This window comes from Ranitomeya variabilis, chromosome 2, assembly GCF_051348905.1.
Source record: "Ranitomeya variabilis isolate aRanVar5 chromosome 2, aRanVar5.hap1, whole genome shotgun sequence".
Taxonomy (NCBI): domain Eukaryota; kingdom Metazoa; phylum Chordata; class Amphibia; order Anura; family Dendrobatidae; genus Ranitomeya; species Ranitomeya variabilis.
Window position 1 is genome coordinate 498,240,793 of NC_135233.1, and position 7,368 is coordinate 498,248,160.

General features: G+C 44.6%; 1 long non-coding RNA gene across 2 annotated transcripts in view; it reads right to left on the reverse strand.

Moving 5' to 3' along the window:
* LOC143809667 (uncharacterized) overlaps positions 1-6,289 on the reverse strand; it is a 99,519-nt gene extending 93,230 nt beyond the window's left edge. For both annotated transcript variants that reach the window (XR_013222371.1, XR_013222372.1), the window contains exon 1: positions 6,178-6,289. This is a non-coding gene — a long non-coding RNA (uncharacterized LOC143809667). The remainder of the gene's footprint in view (positions 1-6,177) is intronic.
* Between the last annotated feature and the right edge of the window lie 1,079 nt (positions 6,290-7,368).

A 7,368-nucleotide genomic window follows, 5' to 3' on the forward strand; every position in this document is an offset into this window, starting at 1 on the left:
GAGAGCGCATGCGTGTAAAGCTAGATATGACTTTCTCTGAGGTCGGGAGTGAGGCACGCACATGCGAGCAAGAGCAAGGGGTGGTAGTGCCAGTGGGAAAGGTATGGAGCAGGGAGGTAACAGCCCCTCAATGGGTAGAAGACTTGAAGAAGGAGCTTAAGCGAGTCCGTGAGGAGGTGGCTGAATATAAGAAGATCCCTGCTGCAGAGACCGCCCTCCAAAGTGAGACTAGTGCCGCTCGGCGAAGAAGACTGCTTAGATGCTATAACTGCGGAGCACCCAGTCAAAATGAAGAGGAGGCGATGTGGACCCGGGATTCCCAGCTGAAGATAAGAAGAATCTGGGAGGAGATTGAGAGTCTGGGGAAAGCCCTTACTGCTGTTTTGGGGACCAGCGGCATATCCCGAGGTAACAAGCGGAAGCCACCAGAAAGAGATATAGGAGAGGTGCGCCACATAAAGAAGGCTTTGGTGGCGGCCCCAGAGTGTAACTCCGTATCCTGGGATGAAGAGCAACCGCAGATGAGAGATGTCCCCTGCCGAGGTTGACGATCCAAACTGAAGCGCCCTCCAGACAGACGCAGACGTGAGTGCTGGACGTGCAGAAAGGTGGGACACATGTCCAGAAATTGCCCTACCCGAGAAGAGCGGTGGCAGAGATCCGCTCACCCCTCTGAGGGTCCTGCTAACTGGAGGGAACGTCGCCCCTGGAGGGAATGGTACGGCAGGAAGAGAAGAGTTTCACCTAGGACAAGACAGTACCACAATGTCGGACGCCAAGGAGAGGTGGAGAAGGTGTCAAGCATCTCTGGTGAAATGACTGCGCTGTCCCAACACGTAAAGGCGAACCTGGTGGATCTACAGCCTGGGTCTGAAGGTTTTGTTGGTGAGACTCAGTCCGGCAGGAAGAAAGTGACGTTCACTCGAGAGGACCACCAAAGTGCTTTACTACCCTGCCCAGCACGAGGTCCTGAAGAAGGAGAGAAAGTGCCAAGTGTTCCTGCGACACTCGTTTTCAAGGTCCGAGCCGATGAGAAGGAGGAACCACTGATGTCATCCCCTGAGGTGAAGAATGTGCTGGCTGTCAGCTCACCAGTTCCTGATCGGACAGGGGAAATGGAACAGCTGTGTGAGACAGGGCGTGTGGTTGAGAAGCCCTGGGAAGTGATGTCCGCAGAGCCCGGCGCAGATGACAAAGAGTCCGGCCTGCATGGTCTTAATTCATCTGACTCAAGCTTTGACGAGAATGCTCCTGTCAAAGAGAGGGGGAGCTATGGAGAAGAATTGCTTGTACTAAGCCCCCAAACTGAGGAGCCTGAACAAGAAGTCCCTAAAGTTTCCGATAACGACAAGGAGGAGGATGAATTCTCTACGCAGACATCTGCTAGCGGCAAAGCTAAGAAGAAGAAGAAGAAGAAAAAGAAGAAGTCAGCAGTTGTTGATGAAGCAGAGAAAGCATATCTCAACCTGACTGATGAGCAGCTCCTAAACCATTTAGTCTGGGAGTATGTACAAGAAGAAAGGCAGAAGGAGATGCGAGAATCGCAGGTATCTGACTCCCCTCCAAAGAACAAAGAGAAGCACGAAGAGTCCTCGCCCGTGGAATGGCGGGCTTTAAGAGAGGGGGAATGTAAGGAGGTTGCTTTCCCTGCTCCTTGCCTGGAACCACTTAGTCAGACAGCTGGGTTGTTGGGGGGAAGACTTTCTGCCCTGGACAGAGGGGACGTGGTGACTGCTGGGAAAAGAGAGGGGAGTGGTCAGAAAAAGTGCGGGAGAGAGAGCGCGCCAGAGAGGGGACAGCGTGCCAGAGAGAAAGCAGGCTGCAGCGCCGCGCTCCCCATGACAGAGTGCTCCCCGTGAGGGCACTAAGGCTGGGGTGAGAGTGGGGACTTGGAAGCCTCCATAATCTGAGAAGACTCTTCCCCTGACAGTGCAAGACAGTGACTCAGTGCAGCCCTGGTGACCGCAGTGACAAGCAAAGATCCCTGAGTGAGATTAGTAACTGTCCAGTGTGTGTGACATCGTTATTACAGAGAAGCTGCCAGACTTACGGAGACTCCTGCAGCAGTGAAGGAAAGACTGTGCTATTTCCTGGTTCCAGTTCCACTTTGAGAAGAACAGGCTGCAGACACTTAACCCCGGACTTTCCAGGAGACACAGAAAAGACCAGAATCTCAAGCCCTGCTGGTGACTGTATCCACGTTGGTAAAAGGACCCTCCAGTCAGGATCTCCATGGACTGATAAGTTACAAGAACACTCGTTAACCCTTTCGTTTCCGTTTAACTGTTTACCATTATACCTCTATTAACCCCCTGTTTACTCCCTGCGAGGAGAATCTACTCCTGTTAATAAATTCCCCTCAACAGTTGGTCTGTCTGTTCCGTGGTGACATACGCAACCCTGCACTCTATTACAGTGGGAGTAGACTAGGCGTTCCAAGAGCTTAGAGATGAAGGGGAGGTTGGAGACTGGTCTGTAGTTATTTTTGCAGGATGGGTCGAGGGTGGGTTTCTTTAGTAATGGAGTAATGATAGAGTGTTTGAAGGAGGACGGGAAAATGCCTGAGGAGGATGAGAGATTAAAGATTGTAGTTAGCTGAGTAGTGACGACTAAAGAGAGAGACTGGAGGAGATAAGAGGGAATGGGGTCGGTAGTGCATGTAGTCCGACGAGAAGAAGAGAGGAGCCTGGAGACTTCTTCTGTGATGGGATCAAATGTGGAGCGTGAGCCAGGGGAGATGCAGGGAGGGATGGGAGTCACTGAACTTCGTGATTGGGAGCGGATTTCCTGACGGATATTGTCTATTTTCTCTATAAAGTGTGAGGCCAGGTCATCAGCACAAATGTCTGTGATAGGGGCTTGTGATTTTGGCCTGAGGAGGGAGTGAAAGGTGTCAAAAAGTTTATTTGGGGTTGTTGGATAGTGAAGAGATCAGGGTGGTGAAGTAGGTCTGCTTGGCGAGGTGAAGGGCAGAGTTAAAGGTTTTAACATAAATTTGAAGTGTATGAAGTCTTATGGTGTGCGAGTTTTCCTCCATAAGCGTTCAGCACTTCTAGAGCATCGCTTTAGAAATCGGGTTTGCGATGTGAGCCAGGGCTGAGCGAAATGGGTCGGCCATTTTCAGAAGTCGACGACTTTTGGCAAAGTCGGGTTTCATGAAACCTGTGTGGGGTCGGCCATGAGGTCGGCGATCTTCTGAATCTGGTATCGGAATTCCGATACCGAGTTCCGATATGTTTGCGATATCGGGAATCGGTATCGGAATCCATAAACTGATAGACTATTGGACGAAATGTTTATTAAGGCCAAATCTTGTTTTTCCACTGAGCAAATGAATACACTGGATGGCCAATTGGAGAAACTTATGGACCAGTGGATCAAAGACATTCGAACAAATCAGACGAACAAGTTAGCCAGAGACCAAAAGGACTTTGCCAACGGAAGGGTGTACAGGTGGCGTAGACCAAATTCGAACCATGAGGGCCGTGATCGAAGTGTTTCCATTTCATCCAATCAGGCTGTGAGTGACATTTCTGGCGCATCCTGTTCCACCTCTGTGGCAACATCGATTGCTTCAACACCTAAAAGGAAACGTGAACCACGATATGCACCTGCTAAACGTAGTTTTGGATACCCCTCAGGGAACTCTAACCTTAAGGTGATTAATTTGAGCAGTTATGTATTATCTGATGTAGAAATTGATGTTCTCCAGAGGGGTCTTATGTTCTGTCCTACTGCTCAGTTCAACAAATTTAATGCAATCAAAGATTTGCATCTCTTCGCTAGGAAGTTGATGTTTAAAAAACATTTTCATAATGAGGGTGCATTACAATTGTTTCCCACAGAGGCAGAGCAGGAGGCACTAAGTGTACTTAATGATCTGGCCCAGGAACACATGGAACCAATAGGAGGTAAGGTTCCACCCTCCATCCGGCCTAAGTCACGCAAGTTTCCTCCCTTGTCGGCTTATCCAACAATTGATGTATTCGTGAAAACTGTGAGTAGAGATTTTGATAAAATTCCACAGTTTCCTTCTGGGGAAAATCTTAATAGGAACGAGAAAAAAGCTCTAAAAAATTTACAGAGTTTACAGGATGTGGTATTCAAACCTGCCGACAAGGGGGGAAATGTGGTGATATGGCCTAAACAGTTGTATGAATGTGAGGCCTTTCGTCAGCTAGGGTATAAAATATGTTATAAGAAAATGACTTTTAATCCGCTGATTAAATTCCAGGGTGAGCTTGGAAAAATTCTCTAAATGGCCCTTGATTGTGATGTAATTACGAAAGAACTATTTACAGCCTTACATGTACCTGAACCTGTGATACCAACCTTATATTTGTTACCCAAGGTTCACAAAAGCCAAACTACCCCGCCTGGGAGACCTATTATTTCAGGCTGTGGAAATTATCTGGAAAAGGTCAATAAACTTATAGATTCCAGACTTCAGCCAATGGTTTCAGAACTCCCCTCATATATAAGGGACACGAATGATTTTTTGAGGAAGATTGATGGCTTACATGTTGGTGCAGATACTCTCCTGGTATCATGTGATGTGGAGAGTCTATACACCAACATCCACCATCATGATGGTGTCTCTGCGGCTAAGTACTTCTTGGAATCATCCTTTTTGCCTGAACCCATGAGGGAGTTTGTAGTTCAGCTGGTCGAATTTTCTTTATCAAATTTTTTTTTTCTTTTTAAAGGGTCCCTCTACCTGCAGCTCCAAGGCACCGCCATGGGTGCTTCTTTTGCGCCAGCATATGCAAATTTATTCTTGGGGCTGTGGGAGAGGGACCTTTTTATGTCTGGACTCATGCCATCAGTGGACCGCATCCCATTGTTCGTGCGGTTCATAGATGACATATTCTTTATTTGGCAGGGCCCAGTAGATTCCTTACAAGAATTCATGGATCAGCTGAACGACAACTCTCGGAATTTGCATTTAACATATAAATTTAATCCTAATGAGATGGAATTTTTGGATGTGCGCGTGTACAGGAATGATGAAGATTGTCTCTCCACTGATATTTTTCGGAAAACAACAGCCGTTAATTCCTTGTTACACGCGACATCCTCCCATCCTCATGCAATGATTAATGCAATTCCAATTGGGCAATTTTTACGGCTGCGAAGAATATGCTCTGATGACAGGGACTTTGAGGAGCAGTCGGCAATGTTGAAAGAAAGGTTCATTGAGAGGGGCTATAGCCGCCGATCAATAAAAAGGGGTTATAACAGAGCAAAGAAGACTACTCGGCACCAGGCACTTTATGGCAATAAACCACAGAAAACAAGTCAGAGGGTGAGATTCATCACACAATATAATGGACAGACCGAAATGATGAGATCCCAATTATTGAAATCTTGGGGCATTTTAAAAGCAGATCCAATTTTGTCCCAATATGTGGGGGATGGACCTAACATAACGTATCGTAGATCCAAAAATTTAAGTGACTATCTAATTAAAAGCCACTATAAATTTGAACCTACAATCACTTCCTTTTTGGATAGTGGTAAAAGCCCATCTGGCTGCAGAGCCTGCGGTAAATGTGTGGCTTGCCCCAATATAATGAGAACAGATACGTTTGTAAATTCCAGTGGGACCTGCACGTTTAAAATTAAACATACCATAACATGCGCATCAAAGGCTGTAATTTATTACGCAGTATGCCCATGTTCATTAATATACGTGGGCATGACAACCAGACAATTTAAGGTGCGGATTAGAGAACACGTGCGTGGGATAGAGGCTGCAAAAGTTGTGGAGGACATATCGGAACTAAAAACACTCCCGAAACATTTTAGAATCCATCACAATTGTGATCCATCTGGCCTAAAATTTATAGGAATTGATACCATTATATTGAACGAACATGGCGGTGAAATTGGAATACCACTTGCCAAAATGGAGACGAAGTGGATTTGGACCTTAGACACGGTGTCGCCTAAGGGACTAAATGAAAATTTGAGTTTTGTTTCCTTTTTATAAATAAAAAATATTTTTTTAATTGTTCTTTTATGAGTACCACCAATATATATAAGTACATACAATATATATATATTTTAATATTTTTATTTGGCTCTTGTATATTTTATGTATTTTATATATATAAAATTAATATTAATATTTTATTTTTATTTATATTTATTTTTATCTTTTTAGTGTCTACTTACCTTATCATGCTAATTATTCTTGATTTTCCCATCGGCACTTCAATGACGGATGATCAGATCTGGCTGTCGTGGTTGTGGGCTTGAAAGCTTCTTCGGATCGTACTTGAACAAGCTGCAAAAAATATTATGCATGTTTTTTGTATATATATATATATTTGTATAATTGGGGATATGTTATTGAAATCTAGGCATAGTTCATTAATATATTATATTATGTATGTATATGGGTGGGATTTATACTTCATTTGATGAACAAATATGACCCCTTATTACTATTATACTTTACTACGTTTTAAATATCTCTTATATGTGAACATATATGGGGTAAAAAGGTATATATATATATATATATATTTGCCCTTGCCACCTTAATATAATCTATATGCAAAATATCAGTTATTATTACCCTTATATTGACATTTTGTTTATATTTTCTCTCCTTTTTTAATTAGGAGTATTATTATATTGTGTTATAAAGTAGGACACTAAGTAAATTTACATATTGTTACAATAGAGGTAATGGCCTCCTTGCACCATTCGAGACTCGGTGCCTGGTTGTGCGCATGCCTGGTTGCCGCGATGGAGCTCCGCCGTATCGCGTCCTTGTTGCCTTGGTGACGTCTGGTACTCTGCCCCCGTACGTCCGGCTGCATGGCGCAGGCGGCGGAAAGTTCCTGAGTGTTGCGACTGCGCATGCGCCGGTTACACCCGGGCCGCAGTGCTCGACAAGGGGACCATATAAAAGGCAATTTCATTGATACAACGGCCACCCCCTGACGAAAGATTGAGATCTGAAACGCGCGTCGGGGTGCGCCTTACGGGACCTGGCTGACCCCCCTTATACAGGTATATTGTATATATCTTCCCCCCTTTTACATAGCACATTTGGAAACTTGTTGTGGGATTTTAGCAGTGTTTGGATCACAGTGCTACACTCCGTCACTATATAATCCAGGCACCTTTGGTGCTTTGTTGATCAATATCTTCTAGCTATCTGTATTTAATTCCCCCATTTGGTATTATTTGCAAATTTTTTTGCAGTTGTGCACCAGTAATAAAAGTTGTATTTCCTTCACTTATGCACTTTGTGCAGATGTGATAACCTTCATGTTCTTTGCACAATTACTGCACATTGCACTTTTTCTTCCCTGCATTAATTACACATAACATTATGAGGTGTTCTATATAGGT